At 39.0% G+C, this 12388-nt stretch overlaps 1 protein-coding gene across 9 annotated transcripts in view; it reads left to right on the top strand.

The window, feature by feature from the left end:
- The window catches only part of gulp1a (GULP PTB domain containing engulfment adaptor 1a), a 74130-nt gene that overhangs the window by 19133 nt on the left and 42609 nt on the right, over window positions 1-12388 (top strand). For 2 of the 9 annotated variants that reach the window (XM_044215965.1, XM_044215966.1), the window contains exon 2: window positions 8760-8845. The exons of the other annotated variants lie outside the window; for them this stretch is intronic. The gene's annotated coding sequence lies outside the window, so the exon portion shown is untranslated. The remainder of the gene's footprint in view (window positions 1-8759; window positions 8846-12388) is intronic. 9 annotated transcript variants of the gene reach the window in all.

The following is a 12388-nucleotide window of genomic DNA, read 5'->3' as shown; positions in this document are numbered from 1 at the left end:
CCTACCACATACCCACCACCAATGTAACAATAACATGTCATGCTGACTTTAAGTGTCTGCCCTCATGAAACGCAGACCTCCTTTATGAGAGAAGTTAGGGGAATGTATTTCAAATGATTTCTTTCACTATGCCATGCAATTTTGTGCAAAAACATGTTGCTGCTTTTGTTATCAAGTGTTCTGTCACACTGATTGATAGGCACATTTGAATGGCTGCTCACCTGAAAAGCCCAGCAAGGAGGTAATATTTTGTGCACAACAAATCTTTAGATTTTTTTCAGTCTTTTGATCACAGCTACTGTGCACTGTTAGTCAGACTGTGACAAATACTGTATATCATAATGAATTATGTAGTTGGCCCACCTACAATATGCTTAATGCTACAATATATGTGCAAGAGATAACAATTTGTTTCTGAGTGGGAGCTTAATGACTCGTTCAACATTGGGAAAAGGATTTTCACTTGGTTTAGATGCTCTTATTGTGCCCCACAGGGAGTTTGACCTCTGAGTTGAACCGCTAAATCAAGATGAGCTGGAAGAAGTCTGAAGATGTGTTTCGCTTGCTTAGTTACCCTCAAGGCTATTTCCTGTCACAGCTGCTCCGTACTCTGACAGAGAAGGATGGCCCCTTGGCAGATTGTTTTGGCCACCGGTCCATACATGCATTGAACTTTAAAGTTGGCATCAGGTCTGTCTTTCTTTGTGTGAGTGGAATCCACTCCAGTGAAGTTCAGTTCATGAGTGTTCCATGTAGGGCTGCATGCTGCTTATATTAACATATCAACCGCATTATTTGAATCATGTCAGCATGTAAAGTCCCTAAGACAGGCTGCTATTTGTAGTTAACTCCTTTTAATGCACCTGAACGTACAGCAGCGGGTCACATCTAATTTCAAGTGTAAACTACTATCGCTGTCAGTCAAAGTGTAAGTAGCTTTTAGTGGCCAGTCCAACTCAGTCCCAATCATGTCATAGAATATGACAAGTGCACGGCCAGTGCAAGGCAGAATATCACACAGCTCACCAGGTCACATTTCAGACAAAGCACTCCTATTGTTTTAATGTTTGATAATGACACTCCATAGACATATGGACGCAATAAATGTGTTACTGAAATCTTTTTATATTCTTAAATCATTTAGTATACAATATACAGTATTTTGTATCAGTTTTACCTAGATTTTCTATTTTAGCACCAAATGCCTAAAGGGTTCTTACTGTAACTACTGAATATATGAAGTGAATGTTCCTCTGAGTTATAATCAATGATTTTTTGTTTAATGTTCAGTGCAAAGAATTAATAAGAGGTCCACTGCAGGGGCGGAGAATCTTGTGCACACAGATCATTGTGATATGGATTTCAGGTCATATCGCCCACCCCTACTTCCATGCAATGTCACCCTCATAAACCTTTTTCAGGAAGCTGTTTACAAAAAAAGAGTACTGCAATCTATTTTAACATCTTCTTTTGTCCCACTTGGAGTTTAAAACACTTGAGTCGCCTCAGTGTTTTACAGTATTGGAGTCCCTCAGTTTCTCATCGTCATCTATCTTTAGAGTGGCACACTTTACACTGTCCTGCTCTCTCTTAAAAAATCGACAGTAAAGATAATGAAAACTGATGGTTCCCCATCACAGTGGCTTAGACCTACCGTCTAACGTGTTCCTGTCAAATACAAAATGAAAACTGAAGTCAGCCGTCAACACATAACAGCTGCTGTGATGCTTACAAAGGTCAACAGATTGCAAAGGTCACTTTTCCCAGAATAGATTTAGAACATTCTGCATAAAAGGGAGTTTAACCTCAAGAAGAACCAGTAAGTGTAAATGCAAGTTCTGAGTGAATAATGCAGCTTACCCTCTCTGTGACACTTTGCTGATTCAACTCACTGAAGTGTATTCTTCACTTTTCTGACAAGTTTATAGCACTGAAGGAACTCATTTTTGGTTTCTTGAAGAGAAAATAATGAATATATATTTTAATGATCTATGTTTCTGTGGCCTTCACCCACTTCAAGACTTCAAGGATGTTTTAAGCAATTGGGACATTGGGAGTGCTTCCTAAAAGGCAGCTGGCATTAGTGGACCTGTCTGGCTTTTAACTCAGGCACCACCAACTCTGAGTTTCCTTGCCCAGGTTTTATATATATTTCACATTATTGGGATTTATGCAGCCATCAGCTATTCAAGGAGCATGACTCTCTTGGTTTCTCTGGTCCATATAATGCTTTTCAGTTAAACTTTTCCATTAAAAAAAAAACTAATTCAGCAAACCTTTAATTGAAACAAGTATGAAAACACAATTGTAAAGCTGGAAGTTTGTTGCAGAAGAGTGCTGGAGAGGAACTGTATGTTCTGAGTTGAGATGAGGGGATTTTCAGAACACTAGCTACACAGTCAGGAAGCAGGGATGACCAGAGTAGAACCCGTGTTATGCTGGATTGGCAACGGGGTCCCAGGAGACGAGGGGAAACTGAGATATTTTGACTTAAAGACAGACAGCCTAAGTGTACCATTTTTCAATCCATTTAATAGAAAAGAATGTGTTAACGTACAGACAGCAGTTTGTATGTGACCATGACAACAAGCAGGCAAGAAAAACTGTGTATAGTACATTGTACTTTTCTGTGAAGTTGTATTTCCCTTGAAACACAGACTGTGCTAGTGCTTTTTTTGGTTCTAATTTAGAAAATCAAATGCAATAAAAAACACATCCACCCAAAAACAAAGTTAATCCAATGTGAGGGAGAAAAAAGAAAGTTTGAAGGTTAGTAGTTTTGCTTTTAGTTCGCTTTTAAACTATTTTAACATTGGAGCACGTCTAATACACATTTAATGAATGTAATGCACTTCTAATCTAGCCGAGTATACCGACAACTAGGATCATAAAAACTAAACAGACTTATGATTTAACCCTCAGAACACCTAAACATCCTGTACTAGATCTAGGAGGTTTGACTCATTTCTGAGAAGCCTGTCAGAGTTACTGTGCTGCAAGGCCATGCAGGGCTTTTTAGACAATAAGTCCAATTTTGTAATCAATTCTGAAATTACCTGGCAGCCACTGCAATCATCTGAGGCCAGGTCTGAGAGAAGATGTAAGATTTCCAGTCGTTTCAGCAAGTGCCATATGCCTATGTTCAAGTGATAAAGCCTGACCGTGGTAATTACAATGGGAGCAAAGGACGAGGAGGTCGAGATGGATGGATGGGTCAACAAAACATGGGACATTAACACGGGAGACTGCTGTTTGATTCCCAATTCAAACTGATATATTATAAATGTTTTTTTCCCCCAAGCATGACCACAATCGCTCCCTAATTAACTCCCTAATTGTCGGGATGTACCATTATAAATGAAGCATTGTGGTGCTACAGAGATGCTCCGGCCTACAAATCATATTCTCCAGACGGAAGGGAACATGCTTGTTTGGTTTTCAGTGAAAATTAAATACAAAAATTACCATTCCCACTAAAATCGTGACTCGTATCGCAATCGCAATATCTGTCAAAATAATCGCAATATGATTTTTTTTTTTTGCATAACGGTCAGCCCTAATTGTAACCATGATAATGAAGGTGCTCCTCCTTAGTGAAGTACTCAAAACCACGATGTTTCCCTAAGCCTATATATTAACCCCTAAACCTAACCAAGTCGTTTCTGCGCCTAAACCTTATATCTGATTTTTCTATATAGAAGTTTCTGTGATAATTGTTTCTTCTGGTTCAACTTTTGATGTGTTGGATTTAATATGTGCCTATATAATATTGATCAGCTCCGACTGGTCCAGCTTGAGAGTAGATTGACTCTCCATCATGCAGATGCAGCTGAACAAACAAACAATCAAACCAGCAAATGACAATGTGAGCACTGGTTTGGCCATGATTTTGTGTTGGTTTCGATGCGAGACATAAATTGCCCCACTGGACAGTAATTTCTTAATTGTACATTAAGCTGACAAACAGCAACAACAAAATTAACAAATTGATTAAGATAAAACAAAAAAATTCAATGAATCTGATCTAATAAGCATTCCACAGACATGTGAACTCCGATGGTGAAGGTCTATAATAATGTCAGTAGCAAAGCAAAAGCACTGCCACAGACATCATCTTTATTCATTATCCGAGAGCTTAATTGTGTCAGTAATAATTAAAGAATAGCAGTGCCATATCTGCATAACATAAGCTTGATTAGATGATTTCAGGAAGTTTTTTTCCCCACTGAAGATGAGAATGTTTTGATGAGCAGACTACATCTTATATTAGCCCTTAACAGCCAGGGCCACAGACACAGAGTAACCTTTCTTTATCCGTCTTGCATTCACGGGCAGTACCTGCCGGTTCAAACATCTACAAAAAAAGATTTGTTTTAGCTCATTTTAGAATACTGTATGTTTTTACAGCAGAACTACTGTGACTAAAAAGCATTGTGTTGGTTTGACTTGCTAAGGTTGCTGCTTGCGTAAGTGTCAACACTATGACAAAGGGAGAAAAGCTCTCCTCAGCTTTGACTGTAATGCTCAGCGGGGGGTATTTGTTGTCTGTCGAAACCCTCAAACCACATGAGAAAACAGTAGAATTCACTTACACACTTTGAAGTAACAATGTTTATTGTGCACGCTTAGCCTGGCTCAGCAGAAGCCGGGATGTGGAGTGCTTCTGTATATATTCTAAATAGAGGAGGTGTGCTGGTAATGTTTTATCAATAATACAAATCCCCTTGTTGCATTTGCTTGTCAGCCAATGGTCTTGCTGTGTGCACACTGGGGGAGAACCTGATTAATTCTGCCTCGCTCACATGGAATTGCAGTTCAACCTAGCTCGGCTGAAGTTGACATGGAATATCAGTTAGTGTTTAAACTGGGTCAGGTTTTACATTAAAGCAGCTGTTATTCTATTAAAGGAGATGCAGCAGGGTTTTACTGCATCAAAATTCTCTGTAGTGTGTGTGTATTGTGTGTATTGCTGGCAAGATTTCTAGCCTTCTGAGATGCAGTATATGACATGAGCATAAACAGTGTTTGCACCTCTTACATATTTCTCAGCTTTTCAATAAACTTACACAGACCTTATTTTATTCATTAGTCCAACTCAATATTTTCTTCCTTATGTGCTTATACACTGAAGGACGCCTGCCTCTCAGCTCCAACCCAGGTGATGCAAATATAGTTTTTTTTTTCACTCCTGGATCTCATTTTTAAAGTTGTTGCCATCTTTCTGGGAACATTTTGCTCAACAACTGTATTGCCGGGATCTGGGGATGCGGACAAATAACAAAAGTCAACAAAAAATGTTTTAAACCACAACACAAAAAAGGGCCAATCAACATATGCAGTGTGTTTCTGATGCATGATGGGTTCATGTCACCCATAAATGCATGCATTCACCCATGAACATCTGGGTACATGAATGCATGTTTACAATGTACTGTATGTCTGTAGGGCTTTTAGTTTATATGGTGCGGTGCATATTCTATGCAGATGTTTAAGTGCAGATAATTACTGTACATGTGAAATGGCTGCTGAGCACACACATGTCATATGAGTGTCATGATTTTTCAATGTATGGAATACACCACAAGGTCCATTTAGTAGCTGTTCTTATGCTTTCAGTCATATCACATGATCTTCTTCAGCAGATGGAGATTTTTTTCTGAGCACTTACAGACTTCTCATCCGTGTTGTCCATGTTTGAAAGCTCCAGAACAGCTACTAAATGGACCTTGTGGTTGTTAGAGAAGAATTCTAATAAAATTGAATTCACTGCAAAAACCATGACCTATTGCACTCATAGCACTTGTCGTCATTTTTGGTGTTTAGTTTTTAATTGTAATTTAGGGGTCAAGTTGGGGATATGTCTGATTGTCTGACTGCTTCTGTTGCTTCTTCTACTGGACTGGAAAAGTGCATCCAGTTGAGTCACCGCATCCCTAAATGTCAGCCATAAAACCAGTGAATAAAATAACCAATATGAATGATGACCCAGTTTCAAAAAACAAGATCCAGGTTGTAAAAAAAAAAAAGACTTTTCCATTATCAGTACTCTAGTACTAGTACAAAGTTTTAAAATTAAAATCATTATTAGGTTGAAATCTCTAGTACAATATTCCTTGAGAGCTGCACTTGATATGCTCTACAGGTCATGGTGGTGTTATTTAAAGCACACATATATAATCTTTTCCCATTGTCATTTAATTCTCCAAGAGCACTAATGTACCGTGAAGGATGAGCTATTTAGAAAGCCTAGGAGTCACAAAGTCTCTGCTTGTTATTATGGGCAACCTATTTTCTCAAAGGTTTCAAAGCTGATGCATTTTGACTATCAGTACTGTCTCTGTGTAGGTCAGGACACTGCAGGTTTTAAGATGCCAGCGTGTACCTTCTGTACTCAGAACCTGACATCTGCCCAGTGCAGGAGTCCTGCCCCTCAGCAGGGAAGATGGTTCAGAGCCAGTCTGGTGCTATCCGTGGGTCTCCTGTCTCTTATCTACCACTTTCAGCATGTTTCACACTGGATCTGTGCTGCTGCCCACATGATGGTGTTTAGTTATCAGGGAACTCATGCTTTAGAGCCCAGAGGCAAAAAAAAGGTTCAAGATCTTTGGAAAACTTTATTTTTAATGAGAATTATTAAATGGGAGTGTTTGATGGAAGGTGATGCCCACCGTGACCTCATAAATTAAAAAAACCCATTCTCCACAACTGCTCCATCCACTGATACGCCCCCCTAACCCTAACCCCTACCCCTCCTTCCTGGAGCAATGGGAAGAACTGATTTCAGTGTGCAATTGGACTTATTTCATCACTCCCTTCACTGGACATATCTCTTTGACTTTATTAGATGTCTTATATTGGATTTACCACATTAGTATGATACCTATTATAATCCTCTTGTTGGGTTATAATCCAATTTTCTGCGATCTAAATCTTGTAATTTCAATTTTCCCTCCTTCAACTACTGCAGCCCGAGCCATCTGAGAAGAATGTACTTTGGGGGTTTTTGCGAGCTTTTTGTTGTCTTGGAGACCTTGTAAATCCCTTTGAGTCATGTTTTAATATTGGACCATACAAATAAACTTGCTTTGGAATATTATATCAAGGCTTGCGTCTTCGAGTTTGTTTTGGAGTCGACACTCTATCGAGCTGTCAAAACTTCCCTAAGAAGATTAATCCAGTAGACCTCCCTCCTTCATAACTAGTAAGCCACCCTGTCCTCGAGACTTCAAGCGTCTCATTGCCAGTGTATCTTAATTAGGATATTTGGGTGATTGGCTTCCACTAATCAAAAGGAACCAGATAAATTCATTTCAGCTGAATGGTGCTGTGATCCTCTGCCATTTTCTTTCATGTTTTTCCAACGTGGAGTTATTAAGAGACAAGTCATGCAGCATAAACTGAAGCCTTTTACACTCCTAGGTACAGGCCAAACTATTTACTTCCATGGCATTTATACTCCTTCTCATTTAAATAATGTAAGTGTTATCAACTTAACCATGTATTAGAATTATGTTTCACAATGTGCATAGCTTCCTAAACACCTGTTTTCTTAGGTTTTCTACCTAAACTCATTGCTTGAGGGGAGAATCAAATGTTTATTTATCTACTCTCCTACATTATTCATTATAATATATACAGTGAGATGCCAAAAGGCACCCACTTGAACAGATCTAACACTGAGAGAAATGCTGAAGAAAATCCATTCTACATTCTTCGTCAGCTGGAGAAATTTGATCATGTCAGCTTTGTTTTTGCTGAGATGGAAATGACATTATAGGGAGGGGAAGGATTTGAGTTTTGGAGAATATTCATTTGGAATTAAACAGAGTTACTCAGCACTATCTTCCTTCTTGTTTTCTACACAATTTGTTGGACTTATGCTGGACAACTTGAGGGACTGAAGGTCTAATAAAGACAGAAGAGATCTTGCATTCACGTGAATAAGGCTGAATGGCTTTTGATTTCAAATTTGCCAGAGAAGCATTATATTGATTTTTTTTCTTTTTTTTTTATGCAACATTGTGTTTTTGAGAGTGATTGATCAATGTGTTTGTTTGCTTTCTTTAAACTATTAATAAACACTGACAGCTCACAAATCTCCATAGCTGACTGAGTGCTATAAATTCAGTAGATTATATGAATAAAAACTGCTTCATAGTATTGGAGAGAAGGCACAGCTTGTGGTGCTTAAACATTTTTAATGTGTGTCAGCACCTCAGTCATCAAGCACACACTACCATACTAACTTTGGTCGAATATATTCTCTTAAAGTATTTTTTAATGTCATCCATGTCCTTCGTCCTGGGTGTCCCCAATGTTCATTTACTTTGTGTTGTCTGATCCACATACTTGTGTACTCTTTAAGGGTGTTGACAGGATTGACAGGGCAGGTGTATTGCCTTGTAAGTCTAGGCTTGCCCTTCTTCCATTTGTCAGTCTGCAGGTCGACATAGTTCAGTAGAAAAATCACTGTATCACTTTGATGGCGTAAACAAAGAAAAACAAAAATCAGCTCTTCACTATGTATCTGTCACAGCCTTAAATGCAAGTGAAACACTTGGTTATTTCTTTCAATCTACAAATGAACTTTCTCACACTGAATGAAATGAATAATTATCTTTTAGACAGATAAAGAACTGCATAGATTGTATTAAATAGCCTAATGTAATCAATGCAGAGAGTGGATTTGCAGCAGTGCTCGTTCATCTGTTTTCATTTCTTTTCTTAAGTGTTTTTTCTTGTCTCTCTCTGGTCTACAGACAATGCTCCACTAATGAGCACCAGTCAGCCTTTAGATGAGTAAGGCTCAACGAAGACACCTGAACATCAACAGCCCACAGTAACAGTAAGGCTCCATATCTGCTACCTTACACGCTCCAGAGCTGTCTGTGAAGTTATCGTTATATGTTCAATATGTTCAATTCTATGTATAGCGTCAATTCATAACAGAAGTTATCTCATTGTAATTTTCCTATAGAGCAGGTCTAGACCGTACTCTTTCTAAAATTATTTACAGAGACCCAACAAATCCCACCATCAGCAAGCATTTGGCGACAGTGGCAAGAACAGGCAGAAACCTCGGCCAGAACCAGACTCAGTGGTGGGCGGCCATCCGCCGCTGCTGCTTGGGTTGAGATCATTACCATTATATATTTATACCTCCCATACTTCAAATGCACCTGCTTATTGTTCTGATCAGTGATTTTCTGTGTGATCATGGGAACAAAAGACAGCTAGTGGCACATAGTAGCACTCACACATACAGCTCTGACACCACATTCAGCTGTGTATATTCTTGTCAGGGTCTTTCTTGCTTTGTGATTTAACATAGACAGGAGTGAGGTGACATGTTGACACCATCCTGTTTATATTCTTAGATAATGTATGTATGCTTGGCAGTGACAGCTCTACTTTCTACTTTTAAGACCATCATTCAAATTCATACAGTACTGGTAAATATCACAGCATGAAATGAAACACTTTTATACTGTTGTCTACATACTCTCTGTCAGTGGTTCCCAAATGTTTGTTTAGCCATGAAACCCCTTCATAGTGATTTTGTCTTCATCATGGCACCCCTCCATGCACTGTACGACCCCACACACACGCCATATGTCACATGGTATACTGTATATGAACTAATGTCAATATTAAGTGAAATAATATAAGCCTATATTAAATCAAAAAAGGAGTCAGCTGTTTTATTGCTGTGCAGATAAATATTAAACTAAACTAAAAAATATAGTATGCTAATTAATCAAATGTATTTCTTTTGTTCTGTTCAAAAGTAAAATTAGCTTACATTTTCAGCTTTCAAGGACATTCCCACATGGCATCATGCATTGACTCTGCTCTCCATTTACCTATCTTAGTCCCTTGAAATATTCAATGTCTTTGCAGGCTAAAGAGATGTTTTGTCTCAAGATGTCTCTTGAGCTTAAACGGCATCATTACTGCACTGGATAGCTTTTCCCTGCAGATGAGGCGTTCCAGTCTTGGACAGCTAGCGTCCCCCTTCCACATAAAGCCATGCGTAGCTTTCACTGTGGGCTCACGTTTGGTCACATCAGTCTGTGTTGAGGGATGAGATGTAGCACCATTCTTTGAGCTCTGTTTGCGATGACAAATCTTTCCATCGCTTGCTCTGACAGTTAGGGCTGTCACAATCATGAAATTTTACTTGCCGATAAATTGTCATACGGGTTCGGCCCGGGTTCGGCCCTTTGCTGCGTGTCATCCCCTCTCTTTCTCCCCCCTTTCCTGTCTCTCTTCATCTAATCAGTTCTAAACTAAGTTTAAACATACTGTAGTTAAGCAGCAGAGGACAGTCTGTAAATGATCTCCAGCATAACTTTCTCCAGAGCCGTCAAATGCACTGCTGCACCCTTAGGGGAGACTCTCTGCTATAAATCAAGAGACCCATTGTTGGCGCCTCTCTGTCATCATCTTCCTTCGGAGAGCAAGAAATATGGTCTCATATGAGCTGAAACAAAAGAACCTGCCCAAGAGCTGGAAGGTGTTTTTTCCTGACATTGGAACCTCGTGCTCAGGTAGACAGTTTATTTGCCTCAACAGCTGATGGAAACGCACATTTATGATCCAAAACTTGGTACAGAGTGTACCAGCCTTAAGTCGACACGTGTATTCTTATGCTTTATTCACAAACCTCACATTGACTCCTCTTGTAGATCAAAGCAAAAGGGTTTATTAACATACACAAATGAACTTGGTTGATACAAAAAGAAAAGGCCAGCGTTGACCTCTGAATATTACAAAAGTCGTTAAGCTGAGCAGCTCTACTCTGCACCTGCAGCTCCTCACTGCCCTAAAGTGTCGTAAAGTGTGACTTTGGCTATTCACCTGGATTAAACATAATATATTAAGAATAAAAGCAAATATGACAAAATATCAACATGTAAATAATAATAAATAATATTCAACTGCAAAACTTCCCTTGATTGTGGAATCTAACGTTTATGCAAAGTGGTCGCAGTCAGCTCAGATAATCGCGATCAGATGCTCATGTAATAATTGCAACAGGCCTACTGACAGTCACTGTCTCTGACTGCTGTGCACCTGGAAAACTTGTATGCCAGAAAATGTGTTGCTATGACAACCGGCAGCTATGAGCTGTTGTCACTAGTTTTAGCTGTGACATAACTGCATATTTAGTTTTTAATATGATGGTTTTGATGTTGCTGATTTCTTTCATATTGATACGTTTGGAAATGTAATATTAAAAGGTAGTTAATGGGAATGTTGCCCTTCTTTTCTGATGTGGTGAAAAGTTAATTAAAAATGTACATGAAAAATATAGCAAAAAAAAAATCTAAATCCTGTGACACCACTGGCCTGTCCGTAATGCACTCCAGTTGCCGCGGCACCATCTTTGGGAACCACTGCCCTTGGTTTTATCATATAGGCATAGATAAGCTGTAGAGATATAGAATTGGATGCACTCTACAATAGTAATGTTAAAATGTATGTACATGTATATAGTATGTTTGTGCGGATACGAGCAAATCAAGCAATGCACTGCACGGGTCTTAAATGTCACTTCAAATGCTGCATCATCGTTTGTGTAACGTTCATTCTCTGGCCTTGTCTTCACTAAAGGTCAATGGTTAGATGAGTAAATAAGTAATGGAAAGAAAAACGTCACAACCAAACTTCCTAACTCTTTGTGGCCCTTTGTGTTCATAGTGACATGCTTGTCAGGTTAAAAGTCCAAACTACATGGTGCTGTGTGTCTTCTTCAGTTAGAGGCACAGTCAGGACAGAGAGTGATAAAGAGGCAGAGAAAAGGAGACCAGCATGCTATAATGTAGAAGCTTTGATGTTTTCTTGCAAGGAGAATGGCATTGTCGTTAAAAATGTGATCAAAGTTGTATTTATTTTTTTGGCTAGACTTCACGTGAGTGGTGTGCCTCTGTACCTCTGCACCAGCACCTTGCTTGCCATTTAAAGGAGGACAGTTTGTATGGTTGCAGGAGGTCTTTTATCATGCAAGTCTCATCTGAGCTACTGTGGACCTTTTGGCCTGTATTGAGTGTCTTGTCTGCTTCTCATGCACTTCTTATATATCTTAAGCATCAGCGAGAGTAAACATGACCTGAAGTCTTTATTTGTATATATATATATATATATATTAGTTAGAAAATGGAGCTTGCCAGGCTCTCCAGTGTAGTCAGTTCATGTAAAACAGTTGCTGACAGTAAAATATGGCCTTGTATAAATTACTTTGGCCAGATTTTATGTTGAAGCTTAGGAATGCCTTATCATGCAGAAACAGGAATGTAGATTGGAAGTAAATTATTGAGGTAGATTTGGGCCATAAATGGGCCATTGAAATCTTTTTTTAAGATTTATGAGAATGTCACGCCAGTTA

This window comes from Siniperca chuatsi, linkage group LG12 (genome assembly GCF_020085105.1).
Source record: "Siniperca chuatsi isolate FFG_IHB_CAS linkage group LG12, ASM2008510v1, whole genome shotgun sequence".
Lineage (NCBI taxonomy): Eukaryota > Metazoa > Chordata > Actinopteri > Centrarchiformes > Sinipercidae > Siniperca > Siniperca chuatsi.
Note: the sequence above shows the minus strand (reverse complement) of the source record. Positions and strands in the feature narration are given on the sequence as shown.